Source organism: Nomascus leucogenys, chromosome 14, assembly GCF_006542625.1.
Source record: "Nomascus leucogenys isolate Asia chromosome 14, Asia_NLE_v1, whole genome shotgun sequence".
Lineage (NCBI taxonomy): Eukaryota > Metazoa > Chordata > Mammalia > Primates > Hylobatidae > Nomascus > Nomascus leucogenys.
The window spans coordinates 71,141,416-71,149,406 of record NC_044394.1 but is presented as its reverse complement, the minus strand read 5'-3'; the positions used below and the strand labels follow the sequence as shown (position 1 = coordinate 71,149,406).

The 7,991-nt window shown below is 40.6% G+C and overlaps 1 non-coding gene across 1 annotated transcript; it reads right to left on the bottom strand.

The window, feature by feature from the left end:
* Positions 1-260: 260 nt before the first annotated feature.
* On the bottom strand, positions 261-364 carry LOC115838484. Its single transcript, XR_004033509.1, has one exon. It is a non-coding gene; the product is annotated as a small nucleolar RNA U13 (small nucleolar RNA).
* Positions 365-7,991: the final 7,627 nt, after the last annotated feature.

The following is a 7,991-nucleotide window of genomic DNA, read 5'->3' as shown; positions in this document are numbered from 1 at the left end:
TTCGGCTCACTGCAACCTCCGTCTTCTAGGTTCAAGCGATTCTCCAGCCTCAGCCTCCCGAGTAGTTGGGATTACAGGCACCCACCACCGTGCCCAGCTAATTTTTGTATTTTTAGTAGAGACAGAGTTTCACCATGTTGGTCAGGCTGGTTTCAAACTCCTGACCTCAAGTGACCCAACTGCTTTGGCCTCCTGAAGTGCTGGGATTACAGGCGTGAGCCACTGCACCCAGCCCATTTAAAAATATTTTATGTTTTTCATGTTAGATAGGTACTGTGCTGATATTATAGCAAGGTTTGAGGGAAACACATCTTACACATGAGCGTGAAAACCCAATAATCACACTTATGAGCTGCAAAAGGATCTATACACATTGTTTAAAAGGTGCACCATGGTGTATTGGGAAAACACGAACTAAGAGACAGGATTCCTGGGCTTGTGAGCTATCTTGATCTTACCTTGCTAAGTGACCTCATGCAAGTCTTGGCCTCTCTGGACTTTGGACTACTCTTCATCTAGGCTAAAACATGAGAGTCACCAGTTGGGGGGGCTTTCAAAATCCCAATTAAAAATATGAAATATAAATATGTGAATGGTTAACACCAAAAGCAAGATAACAGATGCATCTGAAGAAAAAGAGAAGGGGATGAGATTGAAGAAGGAGGTTCAAATGTATCTACAGTGCTTTATTTCTTAAAGAAAAGTTGGAGTAAATACAGTAAAATGCTTAGCTTTGATAAATCTATGTGGTAGAACACAATGGACAGTGTTCTCTATGCTTTTAAAAGGGAGAAAAGAGCTTGGTGAAAAGGAGATAGAAGATGGAATATTGACCCACTGCCTTTCCAATCTCATGCCAGTCATTGTTCTGGGCATTACAGATGCAGTGTCGAACCGGATGGACACCATCCTTTCTTTGATGGAGTTACTCTCTTGGGAAAGCAGAGACTGAAGTAATTGATTATAACATTGATTAATTGCAAATGTGATTCACTACTCAGTAGCAGTGTAGAGGCTGGAGGCAAGGACACCAATTAGGGCTTATTACAGTAGTCCAGAAAGGGGAATTAGAGGCCCTGGACCAGGGCAATGGCAGATAAGACGGAGATGAAAAGACAGCATTGCAAATATTCTATAAAGTGATGACTGGTTGAATGAGGTGGGGAAGAAGAAAGAGCAAATCGTCAATGATAATTCAGCCTGAGTGCCTGGGGGGAGCAGTGGTGCCACACTTTGTGACGGAGAATAATGTCTTCTAAGTCCTTTTTATTTCTTGCATTTATGGTCCTCAAAATTGTTCAGCATCTAGGTCCTTGTGTTTTCTGCAGAACATAATGAAATAATGATATTTGTACTCTGCAAATAAAATACATAATTTTTTGATAAGTCAAGCATCATGTTATATTAATTTCTAGCATAAGCACGTAAAAATACGTGCTTCAGTTTGAAGTAAAAATTCCAGGAGAAAGAGTTAAAATTAGAAAACATAGTCATTAATTGTTTTCTCTGAAAGTCTAGGAAATGACTTTAGACTTACACTACTTTAGCTGCAGAGAACCTTGGTCTGGCTTGAGTATGCCAGGATTCTTCAGGAACATCATTGGAAGACCTCTATCTTGTATAGTAATCAGGGCCCTTCCTGGTGGTGCTTATAGAGAATGTCATATCCTAGTTTTCCTTCCTAGTGGCAAAGAAAGGAGTAATGGAGGGAGAAGGAATAGCCCTACCAGGAGGGATTTTTGGTGCTGATGCTGGTAGGGGGAGTATCTGTCTAATCCTGAAGCTTCTGGTGATACCAAGATTGGAGGAATTTTCAGTCAAGAATGGGGCTTTAAAATAAAGTGAAGAAAGGCAAACAACCCAATTTTTTAAATGGACAAAAGATTTGAGCAGACATTTTTCCATTATCAATGTCAATAAGCACATGAAAAGTGGTCAACATTATTGGTCGTTGGTAAAATGCGAATCATAATGAGATGCCGCATCACACTCCCTATTTTGGCTGTAGTCAGACAGACAGACAGACGGACAGACAGACATGGAATGTGGGAAGTAAAACTCTGTGACTTTTTTTTTTTTTTTTGAAATAGGATCTCGCTCTGTTGCCCATGCTGGAATGCAATGGCACAATCACTGCTAACTGCAGCCTCAAACTCCTGGGCTCAAGTGATCCTCCGGCCTCAGTCTCCTGAGCAGTTGGGATTACAGGCATGTGCCACTGCTTCCGACTTTGTTTTCAATTTTCAACCAAAATCTCCAAAGCACAAATTATTAGGCAAAAGGACCCCCTGAGAAAAACCAACAAAAACACTAAATGCAAAAGGCTAAAGAGCATATAAGTAGTCAAATTAATGGTAATCAGAGAAATGCAAATTAAAAGAATAATTGCCGGAAAATACACTTTAGCTATTAGACTTGGAAAAAATTAAACATTTAGATAATGCCAGGTGGTGTTGAGGATCAGGGATTTAGGAATTGTCATGTGCCACTGGTGGGTGTATAGGTTGATGAAGTCATTCTGAAAACTTCTCAGTTCTGTACCTGGATAGGTAGCCGCCCCAGAATTCTCATATACATATGCGGTTGCTTTGGCAGTTGACAGTTGGAAGCAATCTGGTTATCCATCACTTGAGAACTGGATTAGTAAAATGTGTCATATATATCTGAAGCAGCTAAAAGCATTAGTCCAGACATACAGACAGCAACATGGCTAGATCTTAAAAATGTTGAGAAAAGCAGAAATGGAATTAAATATATACAATTTTAAAACACGTGTCCACAAAAATGGATGTTATACCAGAACATATACAAAAGAAGGATACATATCTAAAATACCAAAACAATTGCATCTGGGGGAAGGGGAATGGGACTAAGAAATGGAAAGAAAAGTGTATGAATAAACGGATGAATGGATGGATGGAGGGATGGATGGCGGATGGATAGGGAGATGGGGGTGGGAGGATGGGTAGATGAGTGGGTGATGTAAGGATTTCTCAAACAAGAGAGGGACCTTGCAAGGACTTCCAATGACAATATGCCTCAACTGAGGAGAACGATTACCTCAACCCTCTGCATGAGAAGTGCCATCTCAAAAATAAAACAAATCCCTAAATATCAAAGCAACAAATATCTCTAGCAACATTGATGAATTTTCATCGAGAAAGCATTTTCAGGGCAAATTCTATTAGGATCTTTGCCTTCTTGATTAGCTTTTTATGCAGCACTGGAGATCTTTATTGAATCTTACTTGTGCCAGACACTGTTCCAGGCGCTGGAGGTGCATCCATGAAAAAACAAAGATCTCTGTCCTCAAGAAGCTTATATTCGATGATGAAGAAAGACAATAAACATGAACATTGTAAATATATCAATTTTATAGTATAATATATCATAAGTGCCTTTTAAAAAAAAACAGGGTAAAACAGATGAGGAAGGTGTGAGGCAGATTTTGTTTTTATTATTATTAATAGAAAAGTCACTGTGGACCTCACTGAAAAGGTGACTTGAAGAAACTGAGGGAGGAAGCTAAGCAGATATATGAGACAAGAGTTTCCAGGGAGAGGAATGAGGTGGAGCAAAGGCCCTGAGGCAGAAGCGTGCTAGGAGAGCAGTGTGGCTGGAGCCATGTGAGGAAGAGGGGAGCAGTGGGCTATGAAGTCAGAGAAGCAAGGATGGGGCTGCGTCTGGGCAGACGATCATGTGGAACCTCAGAGGCAATTGTCAGGACTTTGGCTTTTACTCTGAGTGAAAATGAGAGCCATTGCCGGATTTTGAGCATTTTGGTCACTGTGATGAGCTCAAACTGTGGAGGGCAGGGGTAGAATCAGTGAGAACAGTTAGAAGGCCAGCGTAGGAATCCAGATGAGAGAAAGCGGCAGCTTGCAGCACAATGAATGGAATTGAGATGGTTAGAAGCTATTAGATCTTGGATACTTTGTTTGCTTATTTTGTTTTGAATTTTTCGACATGAATATATATAATAAAATTACCATCATTTTTGTTTTATAGAAATTGCATCATATTAGATACATCTTGTTTTTCTCACTTATCAGTAAATTATGGAAACTTCACCAAATCATCTAATATAAAGTTAATTCTTGTAGTGAGATGCCTCACAGTGTACATTTGGAAATGTACTCAACCACTGTGCAGTCATACCTACAGATATCGTAGGTTCAGTTCCAGACTATCTCCATAAAGTGACTATCGCAATAAAGCAAGTCACACACATTTTCTGGTTTCCCAGTGCATATAAAAGTTATATTTATACTATGCTGTAGTTTATTAAATGTGCAATAGCATTATGTCTACAAAATGCATATAACTTATCTATAAAATTCTTGGCTGGGCACAGTGGCTCACGCCTGTAATCCCAGCACTTTGGGAGGCTGAGGTGGGTGGATCACGTGGTCAGGAGTTCCATACCAGCCTGGCCAGCATGGTGAAACCTCGTCTCTACTAAAAATACAAAAATTAGCCGGGCATGGTGGCATGCACCTGTAGCCCCACCTACACGGGAGGCTGAGGCAGGAGGATCACTTGAACCCAGGAGGCTGAGGTTGCAGTGAGCCTAGATTGCGCCATTGCACTCCAGCCTGGGTGACAGAGTGAGACTCCGTCTCGGGAAAAAAAAAAAAAGCTAATGATTGTCTGAAACTTCAGCAACTTGTAATCTTTTTGGTGGTGGAGGGTCTTGGCTCCATGTTAATGACTGCTGATTGATCAGGGTGGTGGTTGCCAAAGGATGGGGTGGCTGTGGCAATGTCTTTCTTTCTTTCCTTCTCTTTCTTTCTTTCCTTCCTTCCTTCCTTTCTTCCTTCCTTCCTTCCTTCTTTCTTTGTTTCTATTTGGTGAATTTGTAGATTATTACAATGGGCCAAAGCTCGTCAGATAGCACTTTTTTGTTTTTGTTTTTTTCTGAGACAGGGTCTCACTTTGTTGCCCAGGCTGGAGTGCAGTAGCACAATCTTGGCTCACTGCAACCTCTGTCTCCTGGATTCAAGCAATCCTCCCGCCTCAGCACCCCGAATAGCTGGGTCTATAGGCGCACACCACCATGCCCGGCTAATTTTTGTATTTTTTGTAAAGACAGGGTTTTACCATGTTGCCCAGGCTGCTCTTGAACTCTGGAGCTCAAGCGATCTGCCCACCTTGGACTCCCAAAGTGCTAGGATTATAGGTGTGAGCCAGTGTGTGTGATCTGCAGTTTCTTAAAATAAGACCACAATGAAGTTTGCTGCATCCATTGGGTCTTTCTTTCACAAAAGATTTCTCTGTAGCATGTGATGCTATCTGATGGCATTTTTACCCACAGCAGAACTTCTTTCAAAATTGGAGTCAGTCCTCTCAAACTCTGCCCCTAATTTATCGACTAAGTTTATGTGCTATCTTAAATGTGTTGTCATTTCAACAATGTTCACAGCATATTCACCAGGAGTAGGTCCCATCTCAAGAAACCATATTCTTTGCTCATCCATAAGAAGCAACTCCTTGACTGTTCAAGTTTGATCATGAGATTGCAGCAATTCAGTCACATCCTCAGGCTCCATTTCTAATTCTAGTCCTCTTGCTATTTCCACCACATCTGCAGTTACTTCCTCCACCAAAGTCTTGAACTCCTCAAAGTCATTCATGAGAATTGGAATCAACTTCTTCCAAACTCATATATATGTTGATATTTTGACCTCCTCCCTGAATCACAAATATTCTTAATGGCATTTAGAATGGTGAATCCTTTCCAGAAGGTTTTCAATTTACTTTGCCTGGAGGAATCACTACCTATGGCAACTATAACCAAATGAAATTTATTTCTTAAAAAATAAGACTTGAAAGCCAAAATTGCTCCTTGCTTCAGGGACTACAGAATGGATGTTTTGTCAGCAGGCATGAAAATAATGTTAATTTCCTTTTACATCTCCATCAGAGCTCTTAGATGTTTAGGTGCATGGTCAATGAGCAATTATATTTTGAGAGAAATCTTTTTTTTTTTTCCTGAGCAGTAGTTTTCAAAAGTGGGCTTAAAATATTCAGTAAATCATGCTGTAAATAGGTGTGCTGTCATCCAGGCATTGTTGCTCTGTTTATAGGGCACAGACAGAGTAGATTTAGTCCTAGGAATTTTGGAATGGCAGATGAGCATTGGCTTCAACTTAAAGTCATCAGCTGCATTAGCCCCTAACAAGAGAGTCAGCCTGTTCTTTGAAGCTGACAGATATTGGCTTCTCCTCTGTAGCTATGAAAGTCCTAGGTGGCGTCTTCTTCCAATAGAAGGCTGTTTTGTCTACACTGAAAACCTGTTGTTTAGCATAGTCACCTTCATCAATGATCTTAGCTAGATTTTTTGTTAACTTGCTTCAGCTTCTACATCAACACTTGCTACTTCACCTTGCATTTTTATGTTATGGAGACGGCTTCTTTCTTTAAACCTCATTAATCAACCTCTAGCAGTTTCTCACTTTTCTGCCACAGCTTCTTCACCTCCCTCAGCCTTCACGGAATTGAACAGCATTAGGGCCTTGCTCTGGATTAAGCTTTGGCTTAAGGGAATGTTGTGGCTGGTTTGATCATTTATCCAGACCACTCAAACTCTCTCCCTATCAGCAATAAGGCTGTTTCACTTTCTTATAATTAATGTGCTCATTGAAGTAGCACTTTTAATTTCCTTCAAGAACTATTTCTCTGCATCCACAACTTAGCTAGCTTTCAGCCTGTCTCAGCTTTAGGTATGCCTTCCTCACTAAGCTTAATTATTTCTAGCTTTTGGTTTAAAGTGAGAGACTTGTGACTCTTTCTTTCACTTGAATGTTTAGAGACCATTGCAGGTTATTAATTGGCCTAATTTCAATATTGTTGTTTCTTAGGGAACAGGAAGGTCTGAGGAGAGGGAGAGAGACAGGGGAATGGCTGGTTGGTGGGGCAGTCAGAAACACATTTATTAAATAAGTTCACTGTCTTATATGGGTGTGGTTGTGGTGTCTAAAATGATTGCAACAGTAATATCAAAGATCACTGATGACAAATCACAATAACACCTATAATAATAAAGTTTGACATATTGTGAGAATTCTCAAAATGTGACACAAAGACAAAAAGTGAGCACATGCTGTTGGAAAAATGGTGCCAATAGGCTTGCTCAACACAGGGTTGTCACAACCTTCAATTAGTTGTAAAAGATGCAGTATCTGTGAGGTACAATGAGGCAAAGTACAATACAAGGAGGTATCCCTGTGTATCCACATTGATATCTCTTCACTTCATTTTCACTATTTGTGCCTCTGAAAACAATGCTAAAGTAAACATCCATGTATATGTATTTTTAATTCTGTTATTTATTGTTTTTTTTAAGAGACTAGGTTTCACTATGTTGACTGGGCTGGTTTTGAACTGCTGAGCTCAAGCGATCCTCTACCTTGGCCTCCCAAAGTGTTAGGACTACAGGCATGAGCCAGCATGCCCAGCCAATATATATATATATTAGTATGCACTACTGCTTTTACTAATATGGGATAGATTCTTTTTTTTTTTTTTTTTTGAGATGGAGTCTCACTCTGTCGCCCAGGCTGGAGTGCAGTGGTGTGATCTCAGCTCACTGCAACCTCCGCCCTCTGAGTTCAAGAGATTCTCCTGCCTCAGCCTCCTGAGTAGCTGGGATTACAGGCAGCTGCCACCACACCTAGCTAATTTTTTTTTTTTTTTTTTTTGTATTTTCAGTAGAGATGGGGTTTCACCATCTTGGCCAGGCTGGTCTTGAACTCCTGATTTCGTGATCCACCCGCCTCGGCCTCCCAAAGTGCTGGGATTACAGGTGTGAGCCACCGCGCCCAGCCTAATATGGGATAGACTCTAAAGGAATGGGATTGCTGAGTTCAATGGCAAATGCAACTAAAAACATTGTATTATGGAAAATTTCAGACATGCACAAAGTACCGATAATAGTATAATACAATAAGCCTCCATGTACCCATCACTCTGCTTCAACCATTACCAGAACA